The following is a 9,933-nucleotide window of genomic DNA, read 5'->3' on the forward strand; positions in this document are numbered from 1 at the left end:
GAAAACCTCAGATGTTTCACAAAAGCTTAAGCATGATCATCTCACTATTAAGAGGTTTGTGGCTGACTCACAGCACACACGGGCACAACAAACAAGGTTTCTGCCAGAAAATACATCAGAGAGCAGATTTTATTCTATTGTATATAATATTCTTTATTTTGTATAGTATGTTATTCTGTTTATCTTATTCTATTCTATTGTTTTTCTCTTCTCTTAATTTTTTACTGCTCTTGTACTTTCTGCTGTGAACAATCATATCTTATCTTTTCTTTAATTATCAACATTGGCTGATGGATTACAGTAGCTGTACATGTAAGGAAGAGGACTCCCTTACTGCATTTATTTATATTATATGTATAGCACTTCGGAGCACACCTTTCACTTTATTAAAAGCACCTTATCAAGCACTTTATTTAGCATGGCACTTTAAGCATGGATTTGCACACAAGCAGTTTAAATATTTATTGACTATTTATTGGGAATTTTAAAATCAGTTGGTAGCCTTATTTCAGATCCTGCACAGCTGCTCCTCATCAAGGAATGTGGTGGTTGTCTGTCAGGAGAGAAGAATGGTGATTGAGATTGTGATTAAGGTTTACCAGTAAGGAAAACTAATGCAAGTGTGTGTGAAATCTAGGGATAAAAGTGGTGCAAATAGGTGTTTGTAAGTTAATGATTACTCACCTTTCTTGCCTGCGTCCTCTTCAAGGTGTTTGGGCAAATGTTTCCCCGGGGGTCCAGACACCATTTAAAGGTTCCGGGAGAGACCATTGGTAGAGAGAGTGTGGTGAATCTTGTTGTGCTTGGGTTTCTGGGTTTTTATAATATTGGGTTTGGTGTAACATTAAGTGTGAAATATTTATTAATGTGAAAATGTATTTCTGTATTTATTTATTCTTATTGATATATTGTATACTGTGGTGGAAGGTTGGGATTTAAGAATTTACCTGAGAGTGGAATAATGGTTTAGTCTGTGACAGCTGAACATATTTAAGGCTGCCAGTTGTCATTAGAGGGGGATTTTTTGTGCTGTGAAGAAGCTCGACAAGTTAATTGTTGTAAGGAGAGCTGTATAGCAAATAAATAATTTGTTCCACTACTCTTGCCTCGGTCCATCTCACTGTGTTTCCAGCCGCTAAGGGCCACCCTGTAACAGTACATAATGTACATTTGTGAGGTTTATTTGTAAAATAAAATTCATGAAGCCATTACTACAGTGGCCCTGAGAGGCCAAACGGACTGCAACTTCAGAAAACACTTGCAAAAAGAAAGACGCTGAACATTGGAATCTGAACATTGTCCAAACTGGTAGTGAGAATGTCCATATCAATGTTCTTGATGTTGCGGAATGAGATGAGACGGGTTGGCTTGGTAGAAGAGCAGCAGAGAGTGAGGTTAAATGAAAGGAGGAAGTGGTCAGTTATGGGGATTTCAGTAGCAGAAAGATTCAAGGGAGTGAGACCAGAACAGCAGACCAAGTCCAGGGTGTGTCCTTTAGAGTGAGTGGGAAAGTCGATAAATTGTTGAAATTCAGAGCCTTCGAGACAGGAGGAAAAGTCTCTGGTGAGCAGAAGGTCATTATTGTCCATGTGAATGTTGAAATCTCCCACCAAGATCACATTTGGGGAGAGAGATGAAGGATGGGTTAGTAGATTAGCAAAGTCACTGAGGAAGACAGGGTTAGGTTTGGGGGGGTGGTGGGGGGGGGGGGGTGGTATACAGTAGCTATGATGGTGGGAATGGGTCCAGTCAGCTCACATGCAAGGACCTCTAGAGAACTAAAGGTATCAACGTTAACTGGCAGGACTTTCAAGTGCTGGCGAAAGAAGATCGCGAGACCACCCCCACGACCTGAGCAGCGGGGTTTAGAAAAGTAAACAAACCCCAGAGGAGTAGATTTGTTTAGCTGAGAAAAGTCATCAGGTTGTTGCCAGGTTTCAGTTAAGCAGAAAAAGTCAAACTTACGGTCAGATAGGAGGTCTTGGATGAGAGGTCCCTTACTTGTCAATGAACGAATGTTTAGAAGACCGAAGTTGAGTGGAGTATTTTCTTTTTTGCTAATCGTGGTGGGCGCCCTGGGCAGGTGGGCTAGAGATCGATGGTTGACAGCCCGATCAGGGTTCCTGCGAGGGCGGCGAGTAGCAGACCAGAATGATTTAGTTCCATGCGGGACCCGCGATGGATGTATCTCCGGCGAGGCTGGAAAGTGAGGATGGTAGACGAGCGTCAGGAGAATCCAAAATAGTGTGGACCAGCTCAAGAACATCTTGGCCCACATGTTGAATTATGTGGAGGAAAAGGAGCTGGCCGGAGCAACAAACAGGTAGGCTAAAATAGCTCAAACAGTTAAGCTAGTGCAGCTCACTGAGAAGAAGACGTCAGAGCACATTCAGCTGAAATAGCAGATGTTGAGGACAAGCGTTGCAAATCAATCCCTGGCAGAGATCGATCTGGTCCTGAGTGTGAATGTTCCTGTTCATTCAAGTCTGAAGCCAAATAATCGAAAATGAAAATGTACTGGTGAGTAGCGGTAGCCAGGCGCGGCGGTAGCCAGGCGGCGGCCAGCAGGCGCGTTCACTCAAGCCAGAGAGTGCTCTCCTTGATTATTATCTCCTTCTGCGCATCAGTGGGAGAGTTACAATTGTGTATGGGGTGTTTGTGTGTGTCTGTGTGCATGTATGACCATGTTGTAGAGTCTGACAGCAGTGGGGAGGAAAGACCTGTGAAATCTCTCCGTCCCACACCGTGGGTGCCGCAGTCTCCCACTGAAGGAGCTGCTCAGTGCTGTCAGAGTCTGCTGCATGGGGTGGGAGATGTTGTCCAACAGGGATGACAGCTTAGCCACCGTTCTCCTGTCACTCACCACCTCCACTGGGTCCAGAGGGCAGAACAGAGCTGGCCCTGCGGATCAGCCTGTTCAGTCTCTTCCTGTCCCCAGCAGACCACACCATAAAAGATGGCCGAGGCCACCACAGAGTCATAGAAGGTCTTCAGGAGTGGGCCCTCCACTCCAAAAGACCTGAGTCTCTGCAGCAGGTACAGCCTGCTCTGCCCTTTCCTGTAGAGGGCGTCTGAATTAACAGTCCAGTGCAATTTATTGTTCAGATGAACACGAAGGTACCTGTAGCTGTCCACAGTCTCAATGTCCATACCTTGGATGTTCAGTGGTTGCAGTGGAGGATGTTTGTTCCTGCATAAGTTTACGACCAGCTCCTTGGTTTTTCTGGTGTTGATGTGGAGGTAGTTCAGCTGGCACCAGTCCACCGGGCCACTGTAAATATAAAATGTAATAAATAAATCATATAATACAAAAACCAACTATTCACATTTCAACTTTTAACTATTTAAATTTTCAGCTTTTTCCTTTTAAACAAATTTAAAGTGAAACAACACAAAACACTGCAAACCACAACACAATTAAATATAAATTATAATATGAAAACATAAAGAAGATGCACATTCTCTGTCATATGGACCTGCATGAATAAACTTTCTGAATCCTTTATCATCTGCAACTGAAAATAGTTGTGGATGATTATTATACCTGTTTTGGAGGAAGGAAGGTTCAGGGTTTCAGTAGTCATCATCATGGGCTCATCGGATTAGAATGAGAATAAGCAGTCATCATTTGCAGGTTTTGTCGTTTTATTGTATAACAGGTAAAGGAAAGAAAGACACACATGTAGTGATGGGACGTTCTGTATCGAGGCTTCGGAGCGTGTGTCGAGTAATGGAGGGGGCGTTTCCGCGAAGCGCGTATCGAGGCTTGCTTCATTTATGGGAGGAGCTGAAAATGATGACGTCCGAAGCCTCGCTGCCCGGCTGTACCACGTGACTGGTTCATGAAGCGGTTCGAACTTTGCCGCAAATAATCATTTTCCATACTGCCAGCATAAATATACACAGTATACTGCCATCACTACACTATAGGTGTTTTACACACTCCTTTTGTTGTTGACATTTACAGGCTGTGTGCAAAAGGCCACACTCTTCAAATTCATGCCAGCTATTATTTTTACGTCCAGTAGGTGTCCTGCTAGAGCAAATGAAGCTTCATGAAGCTTCGCGTTGGGGTGAACCAATTGGATGAAAAGCTTCAGTGCTTCATGGGGCTTCATCTGCCCATCACTACACACATGGACTGCTCTCTCTAAAAAGGACAAAGTACGATTTAAGTAACTCAAAATGATACATGAACTCAGGAGACTCAAAGAGAAACTCACCTCAGCTGCCGCCCCATGTGGGAGTGAAGAAAGAGTGAGGGGTAGGTGAGTGCAGTCCTTATATACTGTGTGACATATAATGTGTGACAGGTGAGTGCAATTAAGGCCAAGCACCACACCCAATCAAAGGTGAGGAAAAGAAACAAGGTGCATCTGGTGAAGTGAATGTGCTAGAAGGTGAGCCTTTACAACAATACCTTTCTAATGTGACGTTGCTCTCTTTCTCTCTCTCTCCCTCCCGCTCTGTTCCTGTGCTACTGACTGTAACTACCGCCCCTCCCCCCTCTGCCCAGCGCAAAGCACAAGGCTCACGTGCAGAATGAAGCGGGAAAAAGTGCGAGAGAGAGAGAGAAAGAGAAAGAAAAAAAAACCTACGGCTCGCGTCGTTCACGTCAAAGACCCAGCTCTAAGAGCCGTTTCGTTTGCGACCGACACATCACTATTAGGGGCATATTGTACCAAATGATTCGTGACGGTTGCACTAGAGAAGAACACACCCAGTTGTTGGTGCCAAAAAGCCCTCAGGAATTAATTTCCCAGGTGGCTCATTATAGCCTGATGGCTGGTCACATGGAGTATGAATCAACTGTGGATCAACTTATGACCTGATTCTATTGGCAGGAGGGCTGTGCAACTGGTTTACCAGGCTGCCAGTTGGTAAACCAGCTGGCCATTTCAAAAGTGCTGTTGGGTCTGTTACCTTGAATTCAATTCAATTTTATTTATATAGCACCAAATCACAACAACAGCTGCTTCAGGCACTTTATATTCTATGGTGAAAATCCTACAATTATACAGGGAAAACACAGAGGACGTCCCAGTGTCAGGTGAGTTACAGGGTCATTCTAAAGAGATCACTAAATTCAGGTGTTAGCTTGTAGTAGCATGCCAACTTTGCAACAAGACATCTTCCCTCCATAATGAACTGTAATTGACATTATTGCAAAGGACTTGGGAAACCCAAGCAACTTCAGCATGAAGTTAAAGAGTTGGCACTTTGTGTGTAGAAATCACTAGTGCTCTGCTAAGCGATGAGTCACTTCTTTTCAAAATGATATAACCTCCCAAAAAACTACTCTAAAAACTGTGTTTCTATTTTAAGATCCATTTAATTCCCTCTAATAAAGAAACAACTGTCCAAAGAGATTTAGTTGTTGGCGTGAACATTCAAAGTTTGAAGTGGAACAATTAGTCCTGACATCCATGCTAGAGAAAATTCATTTAAATTCAATTCATTGTTATTTATATAATGCCAAATAACAGCAACAGTCGCCTAAAGGTGCTTAGAAAAGGTTGGATTCAATGCCAGTAAAGACAAGGCAGCATTTATGACTTATAGAGTTATACTTCTTATCCACATAGCTGCAAGGGCCCGCATGATGCAAGCTTTCATCGGCATGAACCTGTTATACACTGTGCCTTTATCACAAAGTGGAACTACAAATCCTGTGATGTTTTTGAATTAAGTGAAGACTATATTTTTCATTTATGTGAGAGACATAAGGATGCACGTAATCATTCTAACTTGTGCAAACCAATTTGACACTAAAAATGTTTAATAAGATTAGTGTGTGTGTGTGTGTGTGTGTGTGTGTGTGTGTGTGTGTGTGTGTGTGTGTGTGTGTGTGTGTGTGTGTGTGTGTGTGTGATAGAAAACATGAATTATTGCAGTGATTAAGCGTGCTGTAGTTATTAAACGCAGTGGTTTGTATCATATCTATCTAATAGACTCCAGTTTGTGCATGTAAATGGAGAGTCCTCTTCACACACTGAGGTTAATTATGGAGTTCCACAGGGTTCAGTGCTAGGACCAATTCTGTTTACATTATACATGCTTCCCTTAGGCAGCATCATTAGAAGACATAGCATACATTTACACTGCTATGCAGATGACACCCACCTTAGGTGCGACCATAAAGGGAGTGACTTTTTTTAAGTGGCAAGTAATTTCAGATGCAACGTTTCTATCAGCTCAACAAACTGCACACAAACTGTTTGTGTGCAGTTTGTCTCACAGTGTGTTGCCAGCTAAAAGGTCCAGCTGCTTATTTCACAGGAAGAGAAAAGAAAGAGCTAACCTCACTCAGAGATGGAGAAAGATAAGAAAGACAGGAGAGGAAGAAGAGAGCTTTAAAGGGAAGGATGATCAGGAGAAATGTAAAGCTCACATGTAAGTCGTCATGTTTTTAAATCAGCTCTTGGGTCTGTACATGTGACATTATGTTTTTTCATATTGTGAAACCTGCTGCTAAACAAACTGAGGCAGAATAACAGTTTTTTAAAGGCTGCATGAAAATCCTCTGCAGGTTAGCGCAGGACAAACAGGTTAGTTTGCTGCACTGTGATGGATTTAAAGTAAAGGACAGTGTGTGACTGGTGCACAGTGGCTGTGGTTTCATCGTTAGGTTACATCAAGTGTAGCAGAGATTCATATACATTGTAGCTGATGATGCTGAGATCCATTGACTGAATTCCACCTTCACACCAACTGTATAGTGTCTAATATAAAGACAGCGTAAACAGTCAGTGTAAAGGATGAAATCAGCCAGGACCGCTTATGAAACATCTGCTCACATCTGGTTGAATTCAGCTGTGTACATCCACAGTGAGCAGCAGGTCAGCTGATCACAGCCTGTACACTAAAAAAATCTGCTGGAGCTCTGTTATGATTTGTTTCACCACACTGAGACATTACAACCCCAGCCTGCTGAATCCCTCCTGACTGTACATATTTTACAATGTAGGCAACAGAAAATAGAAATAGATTTTCCTTCTTTTTCTTCAGATTGAAGCTGATTATAATTAGAATTTAAAAAATAAATTCTATGAACATTTATATGTTCATAAGCAATTCTGCTCCCAGGTCACAAACATAAAGAAGAACTAGACTAAATAAGCTGTAATATGTTATATATAAATGTAACTGTAACGATTACAAGGACCTCACAGCACAAGCATTACTCCCAACCTATTATAACAGCGTCTTGTACTGTAATATATGTAATGTTTTATTTATCTGTTATCTTTACAAATTTCATCAAGCAAAGGGAGAACACAGCAAGACACCTGATCAAACAAGGAAGGTTTCTTCTTTAAAATGATTCATTAGTCGAGTGGACATCACATCATTGTTCAATCAAATCCATGTTCAATGATCACTCAGAACGGTCACATTATATCAAACAGAACCTGCTAACTGAGCTCTGAGAGCGGGCAGTTCATTGAACTTGTAGATTCAAGCTGCGTTTCATGTTTTTGCCAAAATGATGGCACCAAAGCAGACTGTATTGAAAACTTAACTCAAGCTTCATTAGGCCATCACTACTGAATAGCCATTTCAGTTTTATTGTAGTGTAGGTGGTAGGCTAAACACCAAGCATGTGATTAATAGGTGACCTGCTGAACTACAGCCAAAGATGTGGAGAATGAATCTGCTGAAGACCAGAAAATGTCTGTTTGTTAGCAAAAGTATGTAGACAGGTGGAGTTACAGCTAGAGGTTTTTGAAAACCCATTTATCAAAGGAGCAGTGTTAGTAATTTAATTTTAGTGAATAAAGCATGTGACCATAGAGTGGAAAATCACTAATGCATTACACTGTAAGACAAAGAGGGAAGTGTTTCTGGAGATGCAGATCTGGGTTTTATACCCACATAATCTCACCGAGTGCGTGACTAATGACAGATTTGTTGCATTCCTTTTTTTGGGAATATCCAGCAGCATTACAAAAGATCAAAACTGATTGGCCTTTTACGGTGGCCTTTGATTTAATGAGCCAAATATTCACTTTTAAAAACAGACTTTTATTGTAGTTCTGAACATCAGTGTTACTGGTGACGAAATCAAGATTTGTTGGATATTTGCAATAAATCAATCATCTGTAATCATGTGTGCTTTTGTTGGAACGAACCAGGAGGAGCTAGATTAGAGATGAGTTTATCTGAGAGATAAACTAGATGTCCATGGAGGCTTTTCTGTGTGAACTAGAGATGGCACGATACCACTTTTTTATGTCCGATACCGATACCGATATCATAAATTTGAATATCTGCCGATACCGATATGAATCCGATATAGTGTGTTTTAATCAACAAAACTGTTTTTTTAATATCTTGCTGCATTTTGTATAAGTTCATACTCAAGTTTAAAACAACAACTACACTAAAGCTATTCTGTTATACCTGTATGCAAAAAAAATATTTCATAGTGCAGCAATACTGATCAATCTAATAAACTTAGACCTACACCATCCTCCCTATTCTGGTATTTTAAAGAGTACTTAGCATAAATATTAAGCAACCTAACTAATAGGGTTCCAACTCCCAGCAACAACAAAAATAAATAAATAAAAAATAGGGAACCACCCCTCACACTCCACCTCATGATGCTTAATCAACGTAATCAACCTTAATTTGATGCAGTGTGAAAAAAATGCACAGAAATCAATTATTTTTCAAGAAATATTAAATAGATTCAACATCTTTCTTCTACAGAACTGCAGACGGCACAGATGGTACCTTCCCAAAGGAAAAAGTACTATAGCTTACTAGGGTATATATATTAGACTTAATAGTCACTATATACAGTAATTGACTTCTATTCATTTTACATCAAATTAAAACTTTGGGTGTCAGATAATTATTTATTAAAAGCTAGACATTTTAAATGAGAATAAGAAAGAAAAGTATGTCTTTGTGCCCCCTTTTCCCTGTTCATGCCCTATCGGCCCCCCTGGCTAAACTTTGCTAGATCCGCCCCTGCACAGTTACCATCCCTCAGCTACGTAGAAAAAGATCCTCGAGTAGAAAGTAATAATAAATAAATTCTAACAACAGCTGATCAAGCTTAAATGTGCTGCTGTTGTTCAGCCGCTGGTTTCCTCTTTCTGGTGCAAAGTGGGCCAAAAGCAAACTAGAGACACGGGCTCGCGACAGAAAAGCCGATCAGCTGATCGTTAAGCAGTTTCATGATTGAAGTAGCAGCAAGAAGAGGCAGTCGCTCCATATATCGTTTGGTAAGCTTAACACAGGAATGCTTTACAAACATTCAGAGATGGACTTACACACTTGCTTTACTTCTCTCGGGGATAACTTTGTCGGAGATGAAATGCCGGGTTGCTAGCGAAGCTCCACATGCTATCCAGACCACCGACAGGTCCCGCATGCCACAGCCGCTCTATCACGTGATGCATATGCTCCAACGTGCTAACGTTCTGAGGTGAGTTACGGCGTGTTGCAAGTTTTGTGAGGTGCTTTCGTGATATTTAATGGATCGGATTACATTTTTTATTTTTCTCCGATATCCGATCCAGTAATTTAGGTCAGTATCGGACCGATACCGATACGTAATATCGGATCGGTCCATGTTTAGTGTTCGCGTTTATAAAACAAATATCTCTGTATCTTCTATCATTGTAGGATCTACTGTACAATATAAAGCACCTTGAGGCAACTGTTGTTGTGATTTGGTGCTATTTAAATAAAATTGAATAGAATTGAGTCATTCAGAAAGATGTTTCAGTCTAAACTATCATGTGATAGATTACAGTCTTGTGTCACAGTAAAGCTCCCTCAGCAACAACAGAAAATATCTGAGCCTCACTAATACAGCAAGTTTTACATGTTTTTATTGTCTGTATTTCTTCCAGCTGGTTATTGTCTGCCAAGGAATAGAAATTTCGGTTACTATGGCGAGTTTGGTTAAGCTGGTGT

The 9,933-nt window shown here is 41.1% G+C and overlaps 1 long non-coding RNA gene across 1 annotated transcript; it reads right to left on the reverse strand.

The window, feature by feature from the left end:
• Positions 1–461: 461 nt before the first annotated feature.
• Positions 462–5,054, reverse strand: LOC145424403 (uncharacterized). The gene is made up of 2 exons (XR_013905472.1): positions 3,545–5,054; positions 462–3,271 (listed from the first exon to the last, which is right to left on the reverse strand). It is a non-coding gene; the product is annotated as an uncharacterized LOC145424403 (long non-coding RNA).
• Positions 5,055–9,933: the final 4,879 nt, after the last annotated feature.

This window comes from Astatotilapia calliptera, chromosome 23, assembly GCF_964374335.1.
Source record: "Astatotilapia calliptera chromosome 23, fAstCal68.1, whole genome shotgun sequence".
NCBI classification, from domain to species: domain Eukaryota; kingdom Metazoa; phylum Chordata; class Actinopteri; order Cichliformes; family Cichlidae; genus Astatotilapia; species Astatotilapia calliptera.